The 5,703-nt window shown below is 35.4% G+C and overlaps 1 non-coding gene across 1 annotated transcript; it reads left to right on the top strand.

Moving 5' to 3' along the window:
- Nucleotides 1-281: 281 nt before the first annotated feature.
- Nucleotides 282-445, top strand: LOC116551069. The gene has a single exon (XR_004268696.1). It is a non-coding gene; the product is annotated as a U1 spliceosomal RNA (small nuclear RNA).
- The last annotated feature ends 5,258 nt before the right edge of the window (nt 446-5,703 follow it).

The raw sequence follows: 5,703 nt of genomic DNA, 5'->3' as shown, positions 1-5,703 counted from the left end.
TTTAGAATGTTAAATAGCTAAGACTTAGAACTTGGGGAAAATGTATTTGAATATACAGAGTGACATATCATCAACTCCAGTAATTTGATTCAATGATTTGAACAACAAGAACAACATAAACAGCATATATATAATGGAAAAAATATATCAAACTGACCTCAAAATTTGTCTTATAACACCAAACAATAGAATAAAATAAAGAGATATCTATAAAATCTTAAAAGAAAAAATTAGCGCCCAGTCATACATCATCAAGGTATAAATCATCTAGGTGAAACATTATACTTACCTGGCAGGGTAGACACCATGATCACGAAGGTGGTTTTCCCAGGAGCAGGCTTATCCATTGCACTCCGGATGTGCTGACCCCTGTGATTTCCCCAAATGTGGGAAACTCGACTGTATAATTTGTGGTAGTGGGGGACTGCGTTAGCACTTTCCCCTAAAAAAAAAAAGATGCAGTCCACGCGCAGTGGCTCACACCTGTATCTAGCACTTTGGGAGGCCAAGGCAGGTGGATCACGAGGTCAAGAAATCGAGACCATCCTGGCCAACATGGTGAAACCAGTCTATACTAAAAATACAAAAATTATCTCAGCATGGTGACACACACCTGTAGTCCCAGCTACTTGGGAGACTGAGGCAGGAGAATCGCTTGAACCCAGGAGGCGGAGGCTGCAGTGAGCAAATATCATGGCACTGCACTCCAGCCTGGGTGACAGAGTGAGATGCCATTTAAAAAAAAAAAAAGATGCAAAGATAGAGATCATGTAAATGATTAATTTGGAAAAGGTCTGCTAAAAACAGTGATAAATACTTAAAATAAAAACCAGGAATCTATTATCCAGGTTGTTATTACTGAAAAGGATTAACTTTGAGCATTAAGCCAAATAAACATATAGATCTAAAATATTTATAAATTTGCATGCAAATTTAAATATTAGAGAAAATCGGATAAATATTAAATCTTGAGTTAAATTAATGAAATTATTTAAATTATTGGGGGTAGTTAAGTTTGGGTAGTTAGGCTCTGTCATTCCAAAAAATGATACAAAGATATTATATTCTTAATCTTTCATATAGGAGTTTCAAAATGATTGGTTTTTTTTTATATGAGAAATGAGAACATAAATTTTTAAAGCTTTTTTAATAAAGAAATATTGCAACATTCTGACAAAGCAGAAAAGGGCTTCTGTAATTTATTATTAAGAAATAATCCTGGCCGGGCACGGTGGCTCACGCCTGTATTCCCAATACTCTGGGAGGCCGAGGTGGGTGGATCATGAGGTCAAGTGATCGAAACCATCCTGGCCAACATGGTGAAACCCGTCTCTACTAAAAATACAAAAATTAGCCGGCGTTTGGCACGCGTCTATAGTCTCAGCTACTAGGGAGGCTGAGGCGGAAGAATCGCTTGAACCCGGGAGGCGGAGGTTGCAGCGAGCCAAAACTGAGCCACTGGGCTCCAGCCTGGTGACAGAGCAGCACTCCGTCTCAAAAAAAAAAAAAAAAAGAAAGAAAGAAAGAATCCCATATTCGGATAGTAAATTGCATTTAGTTCTATATTAGAATTCAGAAACTTGAAAACGACTCCTTAAACACAGGGCCAGTGGTGACATAAGTATATTTCCCACAAAAAACCTTAAATATTCGTTAAAAATAATGATGAGAAATAATTTACTAATATGAGAAAATAACTGGATAGAAAATTTGTGTGTATGTAATCTATATGTGCACACACACACATCTAAATTAAATAAAAATTAGCTACCCAAACTGTAAAATATATGGTCAAATGCATATTAAAACATTACTCTTGTTTGTATAATAGTTACAGAACTCTAGGTAATGTTTCCTTCCTTTAGCACACCTACACACGCCCACACCCACGCATTAACACACTCACATAAAACACACCAATAAATGTAATCATATAGCGTTAATTCTTGTCATTCACAGTATTTATGTTCTTCTATAAAATTGTCTCCAACACTGAATTAGTGAATACTGTGCTATTGTACCTGGGTAAAATACAGGATTAGTTTTCTGTAAGCCTCTGGTCATAACATTTTCGTTAACCAAACAATATATAACCCTGTTTTATGTGTATTTCTATTTAAAGACAGCATTTAATATATATATTTTTACAAATAATTATACATAGTATTTCTTCATAAAAAAACACTAGGCAGAAAGGGTTTACTATTTTACTGACTTTGGTTATGTGACTACAAATTTCCTTGGCTTTTAGCTTCATAACAGTAATTTTTAATACACCTTCTTTATTGATTGTCATCCCATGATGACACAAATTTACCCATTTTCTTTTTTTTAATGTAGCTTCATCAAGCACTATAAGTGATACTTTAGCACTTTCTGGAATAGCTTCACATACAAATCATTAAATTTATTCTTCCTTTTCCTGGATATACTGTATTGTTGATTCACTGACGATGAACACAAGGTCAACAGGACTAAAAGTCATGGCCAAAGAAAGCTTATGTAGCACACATATTTTCTCCTTCTTACAACACATTAAGCCTTCTTGTACTTAGGGACACTAAGCTGCAGCCCTATGCTTAGGAGCCATTTTAAACAAAAATTCACAAACAAAAAGCACAAAAATGTGTAAAGTATGGAGCTAAATGGACAACAGAAAGGGCGCTTCATATGGTATACAGCTGAAACAAGAAGAAGCATCACCTTGTTTGACCTCAGCTGGAAATGTGCATGAGTCAGGTGACTCAAAGCTTTGCTGCCCGTACATAGTCACAGCTGATATTGAATGACCATGAAACCACTAGAGTATTGATGTGGGTTAACAAATAAATTTTAATGAGCATGCAAATTCACAAATATGGAACTTGAGCATAATGAGGATCAAATGTGTATATATGTATGTGTATGATTGTGTAATATGACAGATTATTGTATTTTTACATTTTGTATCTTGAAAATATAAGTTAATTTGCCAAAGACAGAATTAATAAAATGATTTTTCTATAAAAATTTTTTGTTTTCTTGTAAATGAAGAAAGAAAACTCACTCCTAATAACAAAAATAATAAATGCATTAAAATTCTTCTGATGGAAATTCCTAATGCTTAAATCAATGTTAATTTTCCTTAACTACATATTTAATTGATTAATTCTAAACAAAATTATAAAGTATTTATTTGAAAAAATATTAAATATTTTAAAGATATCTGGAAAAATAGTTAAGAAAAAGCCAAACCATAGTTTCAAAAGAGGAGTATTAAGGCAGAATTTCCTGGTAAATGTGAAAACAAATTTTAATCCAAAGAAGAGTAATAGAGAAAATGGAGCATAATACATAAACCGGGAACATGTCTTATTTTATATAAGCACTTACTAAGTAATGAGGAGACATCACGCCTTAGCAAAAGAAAAAGCCAGTCAACACACAGTGTTAGGTTAATTGGGATTCTTACTAATTAATATGTATGTATTTGTGTTTCCACATATATTTTAGAGTTTCATCTCACATTCTGCTTAAAGATGAATTACCAGTATTATTCTCCTAAGTAAGTGTTTATTTAGAACAAGTCACTTAAACCCCCTGCATCTTGGATCCTTCATTTGTGAAATGAGGTGGTGGATCTGTCAGTCTGTAACGTGATTGAAAACCTTATACTCAATCGTGTCCTGATGCAGGCTCACAGGCTTATGAAAGCTAACTGTGCACCTCTTTCCCTAATTCCATTTTTAGTGACAGCTAGTTGATAGCTTAACGCTGGTCATTGTGGGAGTATTTACACCAGGGCAATTGGCAAATGCTACAAATCAGTCTTCTTCCCCTTAAGAAAATCAGTGTTTAAATACCAATACACCACTGCTTGTACCTTTATTGATGATATCCCTCTTACAGAACATTTGTCAATTCAACATAATTTCTAATAAGTAAGAATTTCAAATAGTGAGAAGGAAAACTTTGTGGAAAATAAGAATTCTGTGAATTTTTATCTGCTATGAATAGAGATTAAGAATAGTATGGAAAGATATTTGAGATATAAAATGCCAGATGTTGCCAGGTCAGGCACATGGATGATTCATGGCAGCGACCCTCAGCTCTGACTACACATTAGAATCATTGGAGGTACCTGCTGCCTGTTCCTCACTGAGGTTTATGATTTCATTGGGTGGAAATGAGGCCAGGCATCAGTGTTGTTTTAAGTTTCTGAAGTAATTCAACTGTACAATCAGCTTGTCTTAAGTTAGTGTAAAACAAAAATAAAGTGTTACTGATCTCCCCCAACCATCTTAACAGACCCCTACTCTCAGCTAAGGGAATTCCAAAATTAACCTGAAAAATTAATTCAGGCTGTGATGAGAAGGGGGAGCTGAACATGCCTCATTATACCATCCTCCGTTTTGGAATTGCTGATAGAACTGACTTTTTAAGTCTGATAAGAAACAATCTATTCTCTCTGAATCCTGCTATGGGGAGGCTTCATCAGCATGAAAAAACCTTGGTCTCCACAATCCTTTACGGTAACCCAGACATTCCCTCCTATTGAAAATAACTCTTTCAACCAATTGCTAATCAGAACATTTTCTAATCTGCCTATGACTTGGAAGGCCTGGCTTCCAGTTGTCTTGCCTTTCTAGACCAAACCAATGTACATCTTATATGTATTGATTATTGCCTTATGTCTCCCTAAAATGTATAAAAACCAAGTTGTGACCCGACCATTTTGTGCACATGTTCTCAGGATCTCATGAAGGCTATGTCATGGGCCATTAATCAGACTTTGGCTCAGAATAAATCTCTTCAGATGTTTTACAGTGTTTGACTCTTTTTGTCAACATTAGTCATGTTCTTTAACTATATAATTAAGGGACTTCCCCTTCCAACCACAGTGACCATATACATTCATCCAACAGCCATCTTCTACCTAATCTAATAACATGCTGTCATCCCGAATTTATTGAGGATCTAAAGTGAGCTGGGCTAGTGCTCCGAAGACTTTAATGCATATACAAATCACCTTTGATCTTGTCAAATTGAATAGGCTACCAATTCAGCAGTTCTGGAATGGGGTCTGAAATTCTGCATTTTTAGTAAGTTCCCAGGTGATAGCAATACTGCTGGTCTGTAGATCATACTTGGAGTAGCAAGTTATTTGAAATATTTTGGGAGCCAGGGATGCCAGTGACTCAAAGTTTCTGTCCTCAAGCAACTTACATTTTAATGAAGAAATACATAAAATAAACAAATGTCAGAGGAAAAGAAATATTATGAAAAAATAAAGCAGAGGGGTATAATATGAAGCCGGGGTAGACAGTGATAGTTGAGCTATTTTAGAAGGTGCTTGGGGAAAGCCTTTCTGATAAGGCAGCTTTTGAGCTTAGGCACATTAAGAAGTGAAGGTTGAGTCATTTGGAAATGCAGGAAAGGGGGATCCCAGGCAGAAGTGTCCTGAGAAGTTCCATCTCTACCACCTGCGTTGAAGTATTGCACCAGTGCCGAAGTCCCCCTTCCAAGTGTGCTTGTCTCTGACCCATTTTTTACACTGTATTTAAAATGATCTTTCTAAAACATACATATGTTGATGTCTTTCTTCTAAAAAGCCCCTGTTAACATCCATTGCTCTTACTGTAAAATATGATTAAATTATTTTTTGTTAAGAGGGCTAAGTATATTAGCTTTCCCCCTTTTCCAATACTATCATGGTGAAATAAA

This window comes from Sapajus apella, unplaced genomic scaffold (assembly GCF_009761245.1).
Source record: "Sapajus apella isolate SASKATOON/1434 unplaced genomic scaffold, GSC_monkey_1.0 scaffold8, whole genome shotgun sequence".
Lineage (NCBI taxonomy): Eukaryota > Metazoa > Chordata > Mammalia > Primates > Cebidae > Sapajus > Sapajus apella.
Note: the sequence above shows the minus strand (reverse complement) of the source record. Positions and strands in the feature narration are given on the sequence as shown.